This window comes from Mandrillus leucophaeus, unplaced genomic scaffold (genome assembly GCF_000951045.1).
Source record: "Mandrillus leucophaeus isolate KB7577 unplaced genomic scaffold, Mleu.le_1.0 Scaffold434, whole genome shotgun sequence".
Classification (NCBI taxonomy): domain Eukaryota; kingdom Metazoa; phylum Chordata; class Mammalia; order Primates; family Cercopithecidae; genus Mandrillus; species Mandrillus leucophaeus.
Window position 1 is genome coordinate 581,817 of NW_012104632.1, and position 13,648 is coordinate 595,464.

Below are 13,648 nucleotides of genomic sequence, written 5' to 3' on the forward strand. Positions count from 1 at the left end.
GGGGGATTATGCCTGCATTTAAAAACTGTGAGTTAATAGAAAATTTCATATTAGTCAATTAGATGCCTAAAATACATTGAAAAAGACACTCTATTTGGTCCCTGTCCTTATCAAATAGATTGCATCTGAGTGATAAAAAGTGCTAGGCCAGATGTTGTATTTAGTATAAAATTCAATGGTCTCAGTGAAAGCTTCTGAATACCTTCTAAACTAGTACATACTGAGAAAGGTAAAGAAGGCAAGCAGCTTTGGAAATGCTTCTTCATGCCTAGAGATATTCTGAAACCTATCACTCAAGGAGATCTGTAGTGAAGTGGACACTATTTACCACAACTGAGAATACAGGAGTTTTCCTTGTGATGTCCTTCAATGCAAGACACTCGGTAGAACACTCCAAGGAAGACGTAATACATACCAGATGCACTCGTTGGCTGAAAGTAGCAATACCTTACATAACCTGGCCAGTCTTCAGTATCCACTATATCTCATCAAATTATCCAAACATTACTAACCAATGAAAATTATCCTGAAAGTAGAATGGTGGATGCCAGAGACTGTGGGGAGCCTGGAATGGGGAGTTACTGTTTAATGGGTACAGAGTTTCAGTTTTGTAATATGAAAAGAGTTCTGGAGATAGATTATAGTGATGGCTGCACAACAATGTGAAAGTACTTAATGCCACTGAACTGTACACTTAAAAACAGTTAAGATGGTAAATTTCCTTATAAGCATTTTACCACAATTTAAAAAATAATAAACTTATTGAGAGTCTCAAAAAAGAGAGAGAGAAAATTACCCTGAAAGACTAAAGGGTTAAAGAAAGGAAAGCCAACTGCATTAATCTTCATCTGAATAACTGGGGGAAAAAAAAAAAAAGAATCAACCAGATAAAATCTTATTTCTAAAAAAAAAAAGAATAGAACTCTTTCTATTTCATTCAAAGTACCTAAAGATACTTTATACAAGTTTTAAAAAACTAACATTCTGGCATGTCCTTTCCCTGAAAGGCAATTTGATCATAGAAAACAAAATGATTTTTTTAAAGATTCGCTTTGATTCCATTTTGAAAAACTACACATTGTAGCACCAAGACGTATTTATTCATGGTTATTTTGGATGGTAGAATTAGTGACTACTACTTTTCTTCTAAGATAACTTACATGATTTTCAAAGTGGTAAAATTTAAAACTACAGGGAAAAAAGAGGATACATTTTTGCCAGTTACAAAATTCCCAGCCCATTTTCTACAATCCTGTTCTCATCTCACAAAAGGGAACTAATACTGAATCAATCTGGGAACCAAAACAAAGGTGTTTTGGTTTTTTTTGTTGTTTGGGTTTTTTTGTTTTTTGTTTTAGTCTTTGTCTTACAAGCATGCATTCCTGAGGATACAGTAAACAACAAAAGAATGAAAACCAGCAGGAGGAGAACTGTCTTCTCATACCACTGAGCCCTTAGTAGAAGCATCAAGGGAGAAGCGGAGGAATGACAGAGAGAAAGGAGACATCAAGTATTCAAGCAAAACCTTAGCAAGAGCCATGTCGGTGTAGCTGGTGGGTACCAGACCACAATGGAAAGGACTGCGGAATAAAGCAGAGGAAGAAGTAGAGTAGGGGTGGGATTGGGTGGGGCAGGGACTGTCCATATGGTTGGATGTAAAGAATGGGAGAGGCAGAGTGACAGCCGAGAGATAGCTCAGGTTTGTTTTCCTTTATTAGCTTAGGAAACACTTGAACAAATGCCTTTGAGAAGGGTAATGTGCAAAAAAACTAGGTAAAAACACCTGAGATATGAAATAATTCAGAGTAAAAAATTTCTGACAAGCAGTGGCAGACCCAAGAGGCTTCCCACGTGGAGGCTGAGGTGGCAGTGAGCTGTGATTGCACCACTGCACTCCAGCCTGGGTAACAGAGTGAGACCCTGTCTCAAAAAATAACAAATAAAAAGACTAAAACTGCCGTGTGCAGTGGCACAGCCCCTGTAGTCCCAGCGGCTTAAGAGGCTGAGGCAGGCGGATCACTCAAGCCCAGGAGTTCGAGTCCAACCTGGGTAACACGATGTGACCCCATCTGTAAAAATATAAAATAATAATTAAATAAATGAAATAAAATGAGCAAAATGGTAAACTTTATGTTACATAGATTTTATAAAAAACAAAAAAAACTATACAGATCCATCACAATTTCCGGTCAATTACTGACAAGCCAGAATGAAAGTATACATTTGAAGAATGTCACTACATAGTAAAAAAGAAATAAATAATACTACCTAAGAAAAACTATGACACGGTAGGGTTGGGGGAGGAAACAAGAAAATACCAGTAAGAGTGTGGGCTCCGCTCTAGCTTGCAATCTTTAAGATTATTTTCCACTTACTAAAGAGAAAGCTATCACACATGCATTCAAGGTCTAGTGATGAAGACATAAATACGCAGGCATATATTTCTGAACACATCTTTCTGAAGCAATAACAGAATGAAATTCTAGGAATAGGATTGGGAAATAATCTCCACTGAAATCAATATTTTTTAAAAAGTGTTTCCAAACCATATGAACAGCTAATGCCAATTCCACAAAATATGGAGAGCTACCAAAAGTCATGAGATCTTAAAAGCCCTACCAGAGCCCCAGCAGCAGCTATCACTGCTCAACACAGGCCACTAAATGATGACACTATGCATATAAAGCAAGTCATTTAGATGTTCTTAAATTTTTCAATTTTATTGTAATTACCCAAGTAATGTAAGACTCCTTTGGTTAAAAAGAAAAAAAGCTTAAACAGTATAGATACCAGATAATCATTATTCCCTGCCCCCTTTTAAAGGCTCCTAGTCCCATTTCCTATTATTATCCAGCTATTATCAGTTTTGCATGTGTCCTTCCAAACTTACCTAAGCATTTTCATAGGGATATGCAGACATAAAACTGCAGAGTTTTATTTTGTGTTTAAGATTTTTCTTGGTTTAAACTGAATCACACTACATATTATTCTACAACTAATTTTATTGCTCAGTTTTTTTTTTTTTTCTTTTTAGAATTCTACCTCATAATTTTTAACTGCTACCCAGTATTTCTAAGTAATGTAGATGAACCATAACTTTAACCATTCTCCTAATATTGGACATGGTTCCAATTTGCCGGTATTGTGCACTGCAATAAGCTTCCCTAAACATGCCAGTCTGTATACATATGTATATTTCTATAAGAAAAATATTTAAAAGTACAAATACCGCAAACTACACACTTAAAATCTTAGGTCAACTTACACTACTATTAGATATTAATTTCCCCACACTACACCATCATTGAACATGGTTTATCTTTCTAATTTTATTAATGTAATGGAGAAAAATGATTCCTCCTTTTTTTAATTTGCATTTTCGTGGTAATGAGTTTGGGCATATTTGCTTGTTTGTGAGCTATCTGTATTTCTTCTAACCATTAATCTTTTTTTTTTTTTTTTTTTTTGAGATAGAGTCTCACTCTGTCACCCAAGCTGGAGTAGAGTAGCACGATCTCGGCTCACTGCAACCTCCACCTCCTGGGTTCAAGTGATTCTCCTGCCTCAGCCTCCTGCGTAGCTGGGATTACAGGCATGTGCCACACCACCAGGCTAACTTTTGTAGTTTTAGTGGAGACGGGATTTCACCATGTTGGTCAGGCTGGTCTTGAATTCTTGACCTCGTGATCCATCCGCCTCGGCCTCCCAAAGTGCTGGGATTACAGGCATGAGCCACCACACCCAGCCACCATTAACCATTTTTAAATTTAATACAACAGACATCTTATAAAAAAGCAAAGCTGGCCCGTGCGGTGGCTCACGCCTGTAATCCCAGCACTTTGGGAGGTGGAGGCGGGTGGATCACTTGAGGCCAGGAGTTTGAGATCAGCCTGGCCAGCATGGCGAAACCCCATCTCTGCTAAAAATACAAAAAATTAGCCGGGTGTGGTGGCGCACGTCTATGGTCCCAGCTGCTTGGGAGACTGAGGCACAAGAATCACTTGAACCCAGGAGGCAGAGGTTGCAGCGAGCTGCTGAGATTGCACCAGCACACTCTAGCCTGGGCGACAGAGTGAGACTCAAAAAAAGAAAGGAAACTATCTTTTGTTTTGTTTTGTTTTTAATTACATGTAATATATGTAAATATATGTAATACCTAAACTACTTTTTTTTGAGACGGAGTCTCACTCTTTCGCCCAGGCTGGAGTGCAATGGCGCATTCTCGGCTCACTGCAACCTCCACTTCTTGGGTTCAAGCGATTCTCCTGCCTCAGCCTCCTGAGTCGCTGGGACTACAGGCACCCGCCACCACGCCCAGCTTTTTTTGTGTATTTTTAGTAGAGACGGGGTTTCACCATGTTAGCCAGGATGGTCTCGATCTCCTGACCTCATGATCGGCCCGCCTTGGCCTCCCAAAGTGCTGGGATTACAGTGTGACCCACTGCTTTTTTGTAATACCTAAACATTCTTATTCAAAATAAAGCTAACAACTCCACTGACCACACCTGTACCCATTACAATGTCTCTCTCCCGTAATCACTTAACAAGTGAATATGCATTATTAGACTTCAATAGATGCCAAGGGATCCCAACTTGGAGCAATTTTGTCCCCCAGGACACAGTTGGCAACGTCTGTACATAGTTTTGGCTGTCACTACTGGGGCCTGGGGGGACACTACTAGTATCTAGTGGGTAAGATGCCAGGGATGCTGCTAAAAATCCTATAATGTGCAGGACAGTCACCCATGACAGAGTTCCCTAATCCATAATACGAACAGTGCCACTGTTTAGAACCTATGACTCTATGCTTTTATATAGGTAACTATAAAAATATTTTAGGGTGGGATTCTTTTACCATTAATGGTATCATTATACCATACGTGTCCTTACACAAGTTCTCTTTCAATTTTTAATGTCTTAGTGATGTTCTCTGTTGATATATAGAGATCCACCTCAGTCTTTTTAACTACTAAAGAATTCTAAGATATGGCTCTACCGGTTTATGAATCATCTGCTCCCTCATGGACACTGAGTGTGGAGGAATCACCTGGCTGGATGTCACTTCTTGCGCTCAAGGCTGTCTCCTCTGGAGCTGCTCCCATCTTTGCAGCCATCCTCTCCTATCTGTGTTTCAGACTGGGGTTTCCTGCTGCATGATCCCATCAGCCATCTCTCTTTCAAAATTCCTCACTGTTTCCAGGACCAGCGTTTCCAGGATCCCACAAGTATTCTTCACCGTTTTCCATTAAAATTCTGGTTTGTTGTTTATCTTTAGGTCTTTTCTCTTTAACTTTTTCTCTTCCCTGGGAATTTGGGACAGGAAGATGAAGTCTGACTCATCCCAACAGCCTTAATTATAAGTCAAGACTTTTCAATTTTTTCATTTCTTAACACAGGAAATATATAGTGTATGTATTATTAATTTAAAAATCAAAGATTAGGCCGGGTGCGGTGGCTCAAGCCTGTAATCCTAGCACTTTGGGAGGCCGAGACAGGCGGATCACGAGGTCAGGAGATTGAGACCATCCTGGCTAACATGGTGAAACCCTGTCTCTACTAAAAAAACTACAAAAAACTAGCTGGGCGCGGTGGCGGGCGCCTGTAGTCCCAGCCACACGGGAGGCTGAGGCAGGAGAATGGCGTGAACCTGGGAGGCAAGAGGTTACAGTGAGCCGAGATCATGCCACTGCACTCCAGCCTGGGCGACAGAGCGAGACTCCGTCTCAAAAAAAAAAAAAAAAAAAAAATCAAAGATTATAAACAAGAACATAGTTTTCTAAAATTAATCAGTTAAAACTTATTTTTAAGACTATCATGAAAAGCATCAGCTAATCTAGTGAGCATCTAATATGATATAAAAATGAGTACATGAAAGGGATCATAGCAGTCCCAAACCATTACAGCCATTCCTCTATCGATATATATTAATGGTGAGTATCTTTCTCATAGTATCTATTCAGACATCATGGCATTCCTAGAAACTCAAAAGCTGGCTTTCTGAGCTCAGATTCCATTTCCCACATTATCCAATATTTTTCCTGGGATCCCAAAAGACAGGACAACTCTTGATTTATGGTATATGGTTGTTTAGTTTCTTCCCAAAAACTTTCAGATGAGTATAACAAATAGCAGCAAAATCAACCACTCAAAAGTTTCCTGCTATAGTTAGCTCCCAGACATTGAAGGTAATCATGAAAAGCAGTTATGGAGTTCAAGAAGTTTTCTTAGCACAGTCATTTCTCACTAAGCAGTGAGATGAAATTTAAAGACATCAGAAATATCTGGGGCCGGGCATGGTGGCTCATGCCTGTAAACCCAATACTTTCGGAGGCTAAGGTGGGAGGATCATTTGAGCCCAGGAGTTCCAGACCAGCCTGGGCAATATAGAGAGGCCCCATCTCTACAAAAAAAAAAAAAAAAAAAAACTTCTTTTAATTAGCCAGACATGGTGGCTGGCACCTGGAATCCCAGCTACTTGGGAGGCTGAGGCAGGAGAATGGTGTAAACCCGGAAGGCGGAGCTTGCAGTGAGCTGAGATCCCGCCACTGCCCCCCAGCCTGGGCTACAGACCAAAACCCCCTTAAAAAAAAAAAAAAAAAAAAAACTTCTTTTAATTAGCCAGACATGGTGGCTGGCACCTGGAATCCCAGCTACTTGGGAGGCTGAGGCAGAATGATTGCATGAGCCCATGAGTTGGAAGTTGCAGTGAGCTATGGTCATGCCACTACACTTTAGCCTGGGTGACAGAGCAAGACCCTGACTCAAAAACAAACAAACAACAACAACAAAAAGAAAACAAAAATCTCTAGAAGTGTTTTATTTTCTCTTCAAAAATAAATTCTTTCTTCCCATTTCCCAAGAAAGAAAAGTCTTCTATACCCGAAGACAGAATGAGTACTTTGAAGGAGCTCAAGAAACAATTTTTATTTCTTCCTATTCATCCAAGACTAATAATTAATAAAGTTTTTTTGTTTTTTGTTTTTTGTTTTTTGTTTTTGATGCAGAGTCTCACTCTGTCGCCCAGGCTGGAGTGCAGCAGCACAATCTCGGCTCACTGCAATCTCTGCCTCCCAGGTGCAAACGATTCTTGTGCCTCAGCCTCCCAAGTAGCTGGGACTACAGGCATGCACCACCACAGCTAGCTAATTTTTTTAGTATTTTTAGAAGAGATGGGGTTTCACCATGTTGGTCAGGCTGGTCTCAAACTCCTGACCCTCAAATGATCCACCCACCTCAGCATCCCAAAGTGCTGGGATTACAGGTATGAGCCACTGCACCTGGCCAAAGATATTTTAACTCAATAGTTAAAGACCCAAAGTGATTGTGCCATTCACTGAATTTACCTGCAACTCCTTAAGTAGGCCCAGCTACCAGGGACAGAAATTCCTCTTTGGGGACTTAGAGAGTATAAGAGAACCACACTCAGATAAATATTGCAAGAGTAGCAGGATTGAAAAAAAGAAGGGTACCTATATCTCAACTCCTACCTTCCTTGGAATTGAAGCCCCATGCAAAGTGAAGAATCAGGGTCCAAAATGTGAAAAAACATAAATGTATCATGGGAGATCAAATGACCCACCTCCAGCGGCACTGTCATATACAGGGAGCCTGATATGCTATGCTGGGCCACCAGTTGAACCATATCAGATGAAAGCCCAAGCAAGCATGATGTCAGCAAGCTTACCAGCCTCATGCTAGGACAATGGCATAGACTCCAGTCTGTAAGAAGGCTCACTTCAGCCAGGTGCGGTGGCTCACGCCTGTAATCCCAGCACTTTGGGAGGCTGAGGCGGGTGGATCACCTGAGGTCAGCAGTTTGAGACCAGCCTGGCCAACATGGCAAAGCCCCATCTCTACTAAAAAGATAAAAATTAGCTGGGTGTGGTGGCACGCACCTGTAATCCTAGCTACTCGGGAGGCTAAGGTAGGAGAATCGCTTGAACCCAGGAGGCGGAGGTTGCATTCCAGCCTAGGAGACAGAGCAAGACGCCACCTCAAAAAAGTAAAATAAAAAAAACAGAAGGTTCATTTCATCTCATAGAGATTTCAGGAAGAATTAGTCCTTTAATTTTGGGAAGTAAATTTGTGACAAGATGTACTATAAAGATGGGTTAAAGAAACCCTACCTGGCAGCAGCAATGGGCAAGGAAAAAATAAATGCTTGAATGAAGGGCTATAATCCCCTTGTCTTTTATTTTATTTTATTTCAAAATCTAACTTTTCTCCAAGTCCAAATGTCTGGCTGACTTAAGAAAGAACACTTGGGCACAGCTGTTGGCATGCCTCTTTTGTGTAAAAGAGTAAATAAATAAATTCAAATAAAAAGAAATATCTGGACAACACAAGGCAGAAAAACCCTACCTTATAAGAGGTGGCAACTGGCTCTCTGAAGAGAAAGAACTAGAGAAAAACAAAAAAAAACTCTGCCCTACTGGAAGAAAAACTGTATATAATAAAAAGATCAGAAAAAATGAATTTCCAAGTATTATTGCCAACACTCAAAGTCATCAAAACATATTTCCTAAAACATTAGTTTCAATTCCATTTATACAGTACGTGCCTCTGTTTTCCACTCTCTTCTCTAATTCAACTATTTGATGCTCCACCCATCACATCCCTGTAACATTAACTAAATCGTGAACACTTCCTTTCTTTTCCCTGATCCACTCAAACATTTATGACAGGTATATTTTATTACAGCAAGGTATAAAAAGATAATAAATCACAGTCCCCTACCCCTCCAGGAGTTTGGTCTGGTATGAAAGATAGACTTATACACCAACTGCAATTAAGATAATAAAGGCTGGGTGTGGTGGTTCACGCCTGTAATCTTAGCACTTTGGGAGGCCAAGGCGGGCGGATCACTTGAGGTCAGTAGTTTGAAACCAGCCTGACCAACATGGTGAAACCCTGTCTGTACTAAAAATACAAAAAAATCAGCTGGGCATGGTGGCGCATGCCTGTAATCCCAGCTACTCAAGAGGTTGAGGCATAACAATCACTTGAACCTGGGAGATGGAGGCTGCAGTGAGCCAAGATCGCGCCACTGCACTCCAGCCTGGGTGACAGAGTGAGACTCCATCTGATAAATAAATACATAAATGTAATAAAAAATAATATGTACAAGTTGCTAACATAGAAAATGGTTTCACAAAGAATTGGCTATTGAACAATAAAACTGGATTTCTAATAAATGAAAAAAGTGAGAGAGAACTAACAGAGAAAGAGCACATTCGAAATGGTGGAAATGTGAAAGGTGCCAGTCTATTGAGAAATCTGTAAGATGACCTGAAAATAAAGTGTATGAAAAGGGACTGATGGGAAAGGATGGTAGAAGAAAAATTAGTAGGAACTCGAATGGATCTTGAATGTCTCGGTAAAGTGTTTGGATTTTGGGAAGTCTGTGATTCTCAATATTTATCTCCTATGGAAAGAAAATAACATCCACAGGAGGCAAACTACACTGCATCATTAATAGCAGCTTACTATATATTACTGCAGTTGAGTCATTCAAGCAATTAGCTGTAACACTTTCCTTTCTCTCCCAGTAACCTCAGACGAAGGTTAGGACATAGTGCTATCAACAATGAAAACCTCCTTTATTTCCCTCTGTTATCTAACCAAACTTTTACCATAATATAGGATATGCAGCATAATATACGGGATGCAAACATGCATTCTGCTGCAGCAAATTCCTTCCCACATTTGTTTTTTAAGTAGCTTTCAAGAAACACCCCTGGCCATTCTAACTGCAGGTAAGATAGACTAAGCATGCTCCACCCTGACTATCCCACTGAATGCAACTATGAAACCTCAAGAGAATGCATGAATCAAGTATTTATAGACTTGGAAAAGCAAACAGTAGCAGGCAGATCAAGGAAGTAAAGAATTGAAATTACTATAAACAAGTGGTGTGTTTTATCATTTTCTTTTCCTCCCATGATCTCCCTGCCCGACCTTGGAAAAGCCTGAAATGCAAAGTAGGCATGGGGACACTGACAGAGAGAACTCCAGAAGAAGCCCTACTCAACTCACTCAAAAGGCAGAAAAGGGAGCTCCTGATACTTACAACATTATGGAACTCTCAATTCCCATATACTTTTTCTTTTGCTCTATTCTTTTTTGCCCCAGCCCCCAAGTAATTTTGTGGCTGTGGTACCAGTGGCGCAGGCGCCAGCAAGAGCCAAAACAATGAGAGAAGAAACATTATTCTCCAATCAGTGAAACTGCAGTCTCAAAAGGGTAGGTAAAACCCCAAGATTTTTTCTACTCTCTCTGTGCTCTTAACACGTGCTGGCCACAAACACAAAATTAGAACAGCAGAGCAAGGTAACTAAAACCTCAGATTTCTAAGTAAGAAGACTGAAAAGTGAAGGCCTAAAGAACCAGAATGGGAGAAGCTAGCATGGAGAAGTGACACAAGAAAAGTTGTTTATGAACTTCTGAGCTCTTCCCTAGGTTGGGCATGTATTGATGTAATCCTAATAAGTATACCAAAGAATTTAAACACTGAACTAACCACACATCCCAGACTGATGACTTGTTGACACATATGTGGGGCAGATCTGAATAGCTGTACAAAGACCCACAGCCCACAGAAAAAAAAAAAACTGGAATGTGCGCTCTGAAGCTAACCAAGTTAAATGCTACTACAACAAAAATATTAACATCCAAAAAGATATGAACTAAATTCAGAGGATTATGTCTCATAACATCATACTCAAAACATCTAAAATTAACCCAAGAACCAGGTTAAGAACCTTACAGCGAAGGAAAAATCAAATACCAAGACCAATGTGACAAAAATGTTGACATTATCTCACAAAAATTTTAAGGAAGTTATCATTAAAATTTTCCAACAAGCAATTATGAACACTCTTGAAACAAACAGAAAATTTGAAAGTATCAGAAAAGAAATCGAATGTATAAAAAGAAGCCAATGGAAATTTTTAAACTAAAATATGCAATAACCAAATTTTAAGAAAAAACATACTGGATGGGCTCAAGAGTAGACTACAGATGACAAAGGAAAGAGTCAATAAATCTGAAGACTGATCAACAGAAATTATACAATCTGAAACAAGAGAGAAAAAAAGACTGGAAAAAATTAACAAGAAACTATGGAATAATACTTGAAGCTCTAACATACATGTCCATCAGAAAAATAAGGACTGAAAATGTCCCAAGTTTGGTAAAAGACATAAACCTATAGATTCAAGAAGGTCAGTGAATCTCAAACAGGGTAACAAAAAGAAATCAGAAAACATAATCAAACCACTGAAAATTAAAGAAAAAATTCCTGAAAGTAAACAAAGAAAAACAACATGTTAACTATAAAGGAATGATACTCAAACAACTATGGATTTCACATCAGAAGCCACAAAGACCAGAAGGAAGTGACATAATGTTTTTCAAGTTCTGGAAAGAAAGAACTGTCAACCCAGTTCTCTACATTCAGTGCAAATATCCTCTAAGAATGAAGGTAAAATAAAGACATGTTCTTTCTTTTTTTTTCTTTTTTTGCTTTTTATTTCATTTTTAAATTTTTTTTTTTTTTTTTTTTTGAGATGGAGTTTTGCTCTGTCTCCCAGGCTGGAGTGCAGTGGTGTGATCTTGGCTCACTGCAACCTCTACTGCCTGGGTTCAAGCAATTCTCCTGCCTCAGCCTCCCAAGTAGCTGAGATTATAGGCGCCTGCCACTGCGCCTGGCTAATTTTTTTGTAGTTTTAGTAGAGACGGGGTTTCACCATCTTGGCCAGGCTGGTCTTGAACTCCTGACCTCGTGATCCACTCGCTTCAGCCTCCCAAAGTGCTGGGATTACAGGCATAAGCCACTGCGCACAGCCAAGACATTTTCAAATAAAGGAAAACTAAGAGCATTAGTCGCTAGCAGATCAGCTCTAAAACTACTTAAGGAAGTTCTTCAGACAGAAGGAAAATAACATTAGAAGGAAATTTGAAACATAAGGAATGAAGGAAGAGCAATAGAAATGATAACATTGTCTTTGAAATATGTTTAACTGTTGAAAGCAAAAATGTTAACATTGTCTGATGGGGTTTTCAATGCATGCAGATATAACATGTAAGAAAACCGTAACATAAGAGGAGAATATAGATACCTACATGATGGTAAGACTGACGTATTCCAATTAAGGTGGTAAAATATGAATTTTAAATAGACTATGGGAAGTTAAGTATGTATATTATAATCAATAAAGTATTAATTTGAAGAAAAATTACACGAGATAGTCATAAACACAATAAATTTCAAAGGAATATTTTTAAAAAGTTCAAATAACACAAAAGAAGACACAAAGAGTGAAACAACGAAAAAAACTAGAAAAACAAAATAATAAAACAGTAGCCCTAAACCCAAACATATCACTAAGTACATTAAACATAAAAGTGGTCAGTAGTGATGGTTCCCGCCTTAATCCCAACACTTTGGGAGGCCGAAATGAGAGGATTGCTTGAGCACAAGAGTTCAAGACCAGCCTGGACAACATAGGGAGACCACATCTCCACAAAAGAAAATTAGCTGGAGGTGTTCCCAGTTACTCAGGAGGCTGAGGTGAAAGGATCACTTGGGCCCAGGAGGCTGAGGCTGCAGTGGGCCATGATGGCACCACTGCACTCCGGCCTGGATGACAGAGTGAGACTCTGTCTCAAAAAAAATTTAAAAATACAAAATAAAGGCTTAAACATACAAATTAAAAGAGATTGTCAAAATATGACCCAAGTATATGCTGTGTAAAAGAGATTCACATCAAATATTATAATGTATGTAGTTTAAATGTAAAATGATGGGAAAAAATACAATGCAAACATTAAGCAAATAAAGGCTGGAATGCCTAGGTTAGTATCAGAAAAAGTAGGCTTCAGAGCAAAGAAATTTACAAGGGATAGAGAAGAACATTACCTAATCGTAACAGGGTGAATTCACCAAAAAGATACAATAATCCTTAATGTGTATGTTCCTAACAACAGTGCCTCATAAAGCAAAAACTGGCAGAACTGAGAGGAAAAATAGACAATAACCCAGGCATTGTTGGAAACATCAAGACTCTCAAAAGAAAGACAAGTAGTAGAAAATCGGCATGGATATAGAGGAACTAGACAATACCACAAAGCAGTTGTATCTCATTGACATTTATACACTACTTAAATCTAACAACAGAAGACACAACCTTTACAAGTACACATGAAACATGCACCAAAATAGGTCATACCTGGATCAGAAAACGAACTTAACACACTGAAAAGAACTATGATAATACAAAGTATGATCTCTGAACTCAGAGAATTAGTATTAGAAATAAATAACAGAAAGATAGTAGAAAAATCTTCAAATGCTTGGAAATTAAACAATTTTAAATAACCTATGGGCAAAAAAGGAAGTCTCAGAAAACATTCTTAACAAAAATGAAAATACGATGTATAAAAAAAAATTATTAGGCCGGGCACGGTGGCTCAAGCCTGTAATCCCAGCACTTTGGGAGGCCGAGACAGGCGGATCATGAGGTCAGGAGTTCGATAGCAGCCTGGCTAACACAGTGAAACCCCGTCTCTACTAAAAAATACAAAAAACTTAGCCGGGCGAGGTGGCGGGCGCCTGTAGTCCCAGCTACTCGGGAGGCTGAGGCAGGAG

At 39.2% G+C, this 13,648-nt stretch overlaps 1 protein-coding gene across 4 annotated transcripts in view; it reads right to left on the reverse strand.

Annotated features, from left to right (window-relative positions):
• The window catches only part of PCCA (propionyl CoA carboxylase, alpha polypeptide), a 461,774-nt gene that overhangs the window by 400,446 nt on the left and 47,680 nt on the right, over positions 1-13,648 (reverse strand). The gene's annotated exons all lie outside the window — the stretch shown is intronic.